An 8,325-nucleotide genomic window follows, 5' to 3' on the forward strand; every position below is an offset into this window, starting at 1 on the left:
CTCTCCTCTAGGTGTAGAGGATGTCCCCTGTGTATGGTGATGATAGAACCGCCTCTCCGCTAGGTGTAATGGATGCCCCCTGTCTATGGTGATGGTTGAACCTCCTCTCCTCTAGGTGTAGAGGATGCCCCCTGTCTATGGTGATGGTAGAACCTCCTCTCCTCTAGGTGTAGAGGATGCCCCCTGTCTATGGTGATGATAGAACCTCCTCTCCTCTAAGTGTAGAGGATGCCCCCTGTCTATGGTGATGGTAGAACCTCCTCTCCTCTAGGTGTAGAGGATGCCCCCTGTCTATGGTGATGGCAGAACCTCCTCTCCTCTAGGTGTAGAGGATGTCTCCTGTCTATGGTGATGGTAGAACCTCCTCTCCTCTAGGTGTGGAGGATGCCCCCTGTCTATGGTGATGGTAGAACCTCCTCTCCTCTAGGTGTAGAGGATGTCGCCTGTCTATGGTGATGGTAGAACCTCCTCTCCTCTAGGTGTAGATGATGTCGCCTGTCTATGGTGATGGTAGAACCTCCTCTCCTCTAGGTGTGGAGGATGCCCCCTGTCTATGGTGATGGTATATCCTCCTCTCCTCTACGTGTAGAGGATGCCCCCTGTCTATGGTGATGGTAGAACCTTCTCTCCTCTAGGCTTAATGGATGCCCCCTGTCTATGGTGATGGTAGAACCTCCTCTCCTCTAGGTGTAGATGATGCCCCCTGTCTATGGTGAAGGTAGAGCCTCCTCTCCTCTAGGTGTAGAGGATGTCCCCTGTCTATGGTGATGGTAGAACCTCCTCTCCTCTAGGTGTAGAGGATGCCTCCTGTCTATGGTGATGGTAGAACCTCCTCTCCTCTAGGTGTAGAGGATGACCCCTGTCTATGGTGATGGTAGAACCTCCTCTCCTCTTGGTGTAGAGGATGCCCCCTGTGTATGGTGATGGTAGATCCTCCTCTCCTCTAGGTGTAGAGGATACCCCTGTCTATGGTGTTGGTAGAACCTCCTCTCCTCTAGGTGTAGAGGATGCCCCCTGTCTATGGTGATGGTAGAACCCCCTCTCCTCCAGGTGTAGAGGATGTTCCCTGTCTATGGTGATGGTAGAACCTCCTCTCCTCTAGGTGTAGAGGATGTCCCCTGTCTATGGTGATGGTAGAACCTCCTCTCCTCTAGGTGTAGAGGATGCCCCTGTCTATGGTGATGGTAGAGCCTCCACTTCTCTAGGTGTAGAGGATGCCCCTGTCTATGGTGATGGTAGAACCTCCTCTCCTCTAGGTGTAGAGGATGCTCCCTGTCTATAGTGATGGTATAACCTCATCTCCACTAGGTGTAGAGGATGCCCCCTGTCTATGGTGATGGTAGAACCTCCTCTCCTCTAGGTGTAGAGGTTTCCCCCAGTCTATGGTGATGGTAGAGATGGTAGAACCTCCTCTCCTCTAGGTGTAGAGGATGCCCCCTGTCTATGGTAATGGTAGAACCTCCTCTCTTCTAGATGTAGAGGATGCCCCCTGCCTATGGTGATGGTAGAACCTCCTCTCCTCTAGGTGTAGAGGATGTCCCCTGTCTATGGTGATGGTAGAACCTCCTCTCCTCTAGGTGTAGAGGTTTCCCCCAGTCTATGGTGATGGTAGAGATGGTAGAACCTCCTCTCCTCTAGGTGTAGAGGATACCCCCTGTCTATGGTAATGGTAGAACCTCCTCTCTTCTAGATGTAGAGGATGCCCCCTGTCTATGGTGATGGTAGAACCTCCTCTCCTCTAGGTGTAGAGGATGTCCCCTGTCTATGGTGATGGTAGAACCTCCTCTCCTCTAGATGTAGAGGATGCACCCTGTCTATGGTGATGGTAGAACCTCCTCTCCTCTAGGTGTAGAGGATGTCCCTTGTCTATGGTGATGGTATAACCTCCTCTCCACTAGGTGTAGAGGATGCCCCCTGTCTATGGTGATGGTAGAACCTCCTCTCCTCTAGGTGTAGAGGATGCCCCCTGTCTATGGTGATAGTAGAACCTCCTCTCCACTAGGTGTAGAGGATGCCCCCTGTCTATGGTGATGGTAGAACCTCCTCTCCTCTAGGTGTAGAGGATGACCCCTTTCTGTGGTGATGATAGAACCTCCTCTCCTCTAGGTGTAGAGGATGCCCCCTGTCTATGGTGATGGTATAACCTCATCTCCTCTGGGTGTATAGGATGTCCACAGTCTATGGTGATAGTAGAACCTCCTCTCCACTAGGTGTAGAGGATGCCCCCTGTCTATGGTGATAGTAGAACCTCCTCTCTACTAGGTGTAGAGGATGCCCCCTGTCTATGGTGATGGAAGAACCTCCTCTCCTCTAGGTGTAGAGGATGCCTCCTGTCTATGGTGATGGTAGAACCTCCTCTCCTCTAGGTGTAGAGGATGTCCCCTGTCTATGGTGATGGTAGAACCTCCTCTCCTCTAGGTGTAGAGGATACCCCCTGTCTATGGTGATGGTAGAACCTCCTCTCCTCTAGGTGTAGAGGATACCCCCTGTCTATGGTGATGGTAGAACCTCCTCACCTCTAGGTGTAGAGGATGCCCCCTGTCTATGGTGATAGTAGAACCTCCTCACCTATAGGTGTAGAGGATGCCCCCTGTCTATGGTGATAGTAGAACCTCCTCACCTCTAGGTGTAGAGGATACCCCCTGTCTATGGTGATGGTAGAACCTCCTCTCCTCTAGGTGTAGAGGATGCCCCCTGTCTATGGTGATGGTAGAACCTCCTCACCTCTAGGTGTAGAGGATGCCCCCTGTCTATGGTGATGGTAGAACCTCCTCCAGGAGTAGAGGTAGCCCCCTGTCTATGTTGATGGTAGAACCTCATCTCCTCTAGGTGTAGAGGATGCCCCCTGTCTATGGTGATGATAGAACCTCCTCTCCTCTAGGTGTAGAGGATGCTCCCTGTCTAAGGTAATGGTAGAACCTCCTCTCCTCTAGGTGTAGAGGATGCCCTATGTCTATGGTGATGGTAGAACCTCCTCTCCTCTAGGTGTAGATGATGCCCCCTGTCTATGGTGATGGTAGAACCTCCTTTAGGTGTAGAGGATGCCCCCTGTCCATGGTGATCTTAGATCCTCCTCTCCTCTAGGTGTAGTGGATATCCCCTGTCTATGGTGATGGTAGATCCTCCTCTCCTCTAGGTGTAGTGGATATCCCCTGTCTATGGTGATGGTAGAACCCCCTCTCCTCTAGGTGTAGAGGATGCCCCCTGTCTATGGTGATGGTAGAACCTCCTCTCCTCTAGGTGTAGAGGATGCCCCCTGTCTATGGTGATGGTAGAACCTCCTCTCCTCTAGGTGTAGATGATGCCCCCTGTCTATGGTGATGGTAGATCCTCCCTTAGGTGTAGAGGATGCCCCCTGTCCATGGTGATCTTAGATCCTCCTCTCCTCTAGGTGTAGAGGATGTCCCCTGTCTATGGTGATGGTGGAACCTCCTCTCCTCTAGGTGTAGAGGATATCCCCTCTCTATGGTGATGGTAGATCCTCCTCTCCTCTAGGTGTAGAGGATACCCCCTGTCTATGGTGATGGTAGAACCTCCTCTCCTCTAGGTGTAGAGGATGCTCCCTGTCTATGGTGATGGTAGAACCTCCTCTCCTCTAGGTGTAGAGGATGCCCCTGTCTATGGTGATGGTAGAACCTCCTCTCCTCTAGGTGTAGAGGATGCCCCCTGTCTATGGTGATGGTAGAACCTCCTCTCCTCTAGGTGTAGATGATGCCCCCTGTCTATGGTGATGGTAGATCCTCCCTTAGGTGTAGAGGATGCACCCTGTCCATGGTGATCTTAGATCCTCCTCTCCTCTAGGTGTAGAGGATGTCCCCTGTCTATGGTGATGGTGGAACCTCCTCTCCTCTAGGTGTAGAGGATATCCCCTCTCTATGGTGATGGTAGATCCTCCTCTCCTCTAGGGGTAGAGGATACCCCCTGTCTATGTTGATGGTAGAACCTCCTCTCCTCTAGGTGTAGAGAATACCCCTTGTCTATGGTGATGGTAGAACCTCCTCTCCTCTAGGTGTAGAGGATGCTCCCTGTCTATGGTGATGGTAGAACCTCCTCTCCTCTAGGTGTAGAGGATGCCCCCTGTCTATGGTGATGGTAGAACCTCCTCTCCTCTAGGTGTAAAGGATGCTCCCTGTCTATGGTGATGGTAGAACCTCCTCTCCTCTAGGTGTAGAGGATGCTCCCTGTCTATGGTGATGGTAGAACCTCCTCTCCTCTAGGTGTAGAGGATGTCTCCTGTCTATGTTGATGGTAGAACCTCCTCTCCTCTAGGTGTAGAGGATGCACCTGTCTATGGTGATGGTAGAACCTCCTCTAGGTGTAGAGGATGCCCCCTGTCTATGGTGATGGTAGAACCTCCTCTCCTCTAGGTGTAGAGGATGTCCCCTGTGTATGGTGATGATAGAACCGCCTCTCCTCTAGGTGTAATGGATGCCCCCTGTCTATGGTGATGGTAGAACCTCCTCTCCTCTAGGTGTAGAGGATGCCCCCTGTCTATGGTGATGGTAGAACCTCCTCTCCTCTAGGTGTAGAGGATGCCCCCTGTCTATGGTGATGATAGAACCTCCTCTCCTCTAAGTGTAGAGGATGCCCCCTGTCTATGGTGATGGTAGAACCTCCTCTCCTCTAGGTGTAGAGGATGTCTCCTGTCTATGGTGATGGTAGAACCTCCTCTCCTCTAGGTGTGGAGGATGCCCCCTGTCTATGGTGATGGTAGAACCTCCTCTCCTCTAGGTGTAGAGGATGTCTCCTGTCTATGGTGATGGTAGAACCTCCTCTCCTCTAGGTGTGGAGGATGCCCCCTGTCTATGGTGATGGTAGAACCTCCTCTCCTCTAGGTGTAGAGGATGTCGCCTGTCTATGGTGATGGTAGAACCTCCTCTCCTCTAGGTGTGGAGGATGCCCCCTGTCTATGGTGATGGTATATCCTCCTCTCCTCTACGTGTAGAGGATGCCCCCTGTCTATGGTGATGGTAGAACCTTCTCTCCTCTAGGCTTAATGGATGCCCCCTGTCTATGGTGATGGTAGAACCTCCTCTCCTCTAGGTGTAGATGATGCCCCCTGTCTATGGTGAAGGTAGAGCCTCCTCTCCTCTAGGTGTAGAGGTTGTCCCCTGTCTATGGTGATGGTAGAACCTCCTCTCCTCTAGGTGTAGAGGATGCCCCCTGTCTATGGTGATGGTAGAACCTCCTCTCCTTTAGGTGTAGAGGATGCCCCCTGTCTATGGTGATGGTGGAACCTCCTCTCCTCTAGGCGTAGAGGATGTCGCCTGTCTATGGTGATGGTAGAACCTCCTCTCCTCTAGGTGTAGAGGATGTCCCCTGTCTATGGTGATGGTAGAACCTCCTCTACTCTAGGTGTAGATGATGCCCCCTGTCTATGGTGAAGGTAGAGCCTCCTCTCCTCTAGGTGTAGAGGATGTCCCCTGTCTATGGTGATGGTAGAATCGCCTCTCCTCTAGGCGTAGAGGATGCCCCCTGTCTATGGTGATGGTAGAATCGCCTCTCCTCTAGGCGTAGAGGATGCCCCCTGTCTATGGTGATGGTAGAATCGCCTCTCCTCTAGGTGCAGAGGATGCCACCTGTCTATGGTGATGGTAGGACCTCCTCTCCTCTAGGCGTAGAGGATGCCCCCTGTCTATGGTGATGGTAGAACCTCCTCTCCTCTAGGTGTGGAGGATGCCCCCTGTCTATGGTGATGGTAGAACCTCCTCTCCTCTAGGTGTAGAGGATGTCTCCTGTCTATGGTGATGGTAGAACCTCCTCTCCTCTAGGTGTGGAGGATGCCCCCTGTCTATGGTGATGGTAGAACCTCCTCTCCTCTAGGTGTAGAGGATGTCGCCTGTCTATGGTGATGGTAGAACCTCCTCTCCTCTAGGTGTGGAGGATGCCCCCTGTCTATGGTGATGGTATATCCTCCTCTCCTCTACGTGTAGAGGATGCCCCCTGTCTATGGTGATGGTAGAACCTTCTCTCCTCTAGGCTTAATGGATGCCCCCTGTCTATGGTGATGGTAGAACCTCCTCTCCTCTAGGTGTAGATGATGCCCCCTGTCTATGGTGAAGGTAGAGCCTCCTCTCCTCTAGGTGTAGAGGTTGTCCCCTGTCTATGGTGATGGTAGAACCTCCTCTCCTCTAGGTGTAGAGGATGCCCCCTGTCTATGGTGATGGTAGAACCTCCTCTCCTCTAGGTGTAGAGGATGCCCCCTGTCTATGGTGATGGTGGAACCTCCTCTCCTCTAGGCGTAGAGGATGTCGCCTGTCTATGGTGATGGTAGAACCTCCTCTCCTCTAGGTGTAGAGGATGTCCCCTGTCTATGGTGATGGTAGAACCTCCTCTACTCTAGGTGTAGATGATGCCCCCTGTCTATGGTGAAGGTAGAGCCTCCTCTCCTCTAGGTGTAGAGGATGTCCCCTGTCTATGGTGATGGTAGAATTGCCTCTCCTCTAGGCGTAGAGGATGCCCCCTGTCTATGGTGATGGTAGAATCGCCTCTCCTCTAGGTGCAGAGGATGCCCCCTGTCTATGGTGATGGTAGAACCTCCTCTCCTCTAGGTGTAGAGGATGCCCCCTGTCTATGGTGAAGGTAGAGCTTCCTCTCCTCTAGGTGTAGAGGATGTCCCCTGTCTATGGTGATGGTAGAATCACCTCTCCTCTAGGCGTAGAGGATGCCCCCTGTCTATGGTGATGGTAGAATCGCCTCTCCTCTAGGTGCAGAGGATGCCACCTGTCTATGGTGATGGTAGGACCTCCTCTCCTCTAGGTGTAGAGGATGCCCCCTGTCTATGGTGATGGTAGAACCTCCTCTCCTCTAGGTGTAGAGGATGCCCCTGTCTATGGTGATGGTAGAACCTCCTCTCCTCTAGGTGTAGAGGATGCCTCCTGTCTATGGTGATGGTAGAACCTCCTCTCCTCTAGGCGTAGAGGATGCCCCCTGTCTATGGTGATGGTAGAACCTCCTCTCCTCTAGGTGTAGAGGATGCCCCCTGTCTATGGTGATGGTAGACCCTCCTCTCCTGTAGGCGCATAGGATGCCCCCTTGTCCTGGTCACAGGCCTTGGTATAAAAAGATCTTTGGAGAGATCCTTGTACTGTCCGTTCAGGTATTTGTACATTGTAATGAGGTCTCCCCTCAGTCGTCTTTTTTCTAAACTGAATAATCCCAAATTTTGTAATCTGTCAGTGTATTCTAGTTCCCCCATTCCCCTAATAATCCTGGCTGCTCTCCTCTGCACCCATTCCAGCTCTACTATATCCTTTTTATACACTGGTGCCCAAAACTGTACACAATATTCCATGTGTGGTCTGACCAGGGATTTGTATAAGGGCAGAACTATGTCTTTATCATGAGAATCTATTCCTCTCTTGATACATCCCATAATGTTATTTGCTTTAGCAGCAGCCACCTGGCTCTGGTCACTAAAATTAAGTTTACCATCCACCAATACGCCCAAGTCCTTTTCAGCTTCAGTTTTACTAAGTAATTGACCGTTTAGAACATAATTATACTTTTTGTTTCCATGGCCCAAGTGCATAACTTTACATTTATCTACATGAAACCTCATCAACCATTTCTCTGCCCATCCCTCAAGCTTCCACAAATCCCTCTGTAATGCTAAACTATCGACCTCAGTATTTATTACTTTACACAGCTTAGTATCATCTGCAAATATTGAAACTTGACTGTGTAAACCCACTACAAGGTCATTAATAAAAATATTAAAAAGAAGTGGCCCCAATACTGACCCCTGTGGCACTCCACTGGTAACATCAACCCAATCTGAGAATGTGCCATTAATGACGACCCTCTGTTTTCTATCACTAAGCCAATTACTTACCCAGATACACAGATTTTCTCCTATTCCCAGCAGTCTCATTTTATATACCAACCTTTTATGTGGCACGGTGTCAAATGCCTTTGAAAAGTCCAGATATACAACATCCACAGCGTCCCCCAGATCCAGTCTGGGACTTACCTCCTCGTAGAAACCAATCAGATTAGTCTGACAGGACCGATCTCTCATAAACCCATGCTGACGCTGGGTTATAAGGTTGTGCACAGTGAGATACTCCAGGATAGCATGTCTAACAAACCCCTCAAATATTTTCCCCACCACAGCAGTTAGACTTACGGGTCTGTAGTTTCCAGGATCGCTATTTGATCCTTTTTTGTATATTGGTACCACATTTGCTATGCGCCATTCCTGTGGAACATAACCAGTCCTCAGGGAATCTTCAAATATTAAAAATAACGGTCTGTCTATCACCGTACATAATTCATGCAGAACCCGGGGGTGTATGCCATCTGGCCCAGGTGATTTATCTATCT

This window comes from Engystomops pustulosus, chromosome 2 (assembly GCF_040894005.1).
Source record: "Engystomops pustulosus chromosome 2, aEngPut4.maternal, whole genome shotgun sequence".
Lineage (NCBI taxonomy): Eukaryota > Metazoa > Chordata > Amphibia > Anura > Leptodactylidae > Engystomops > Engystomops pustulosus.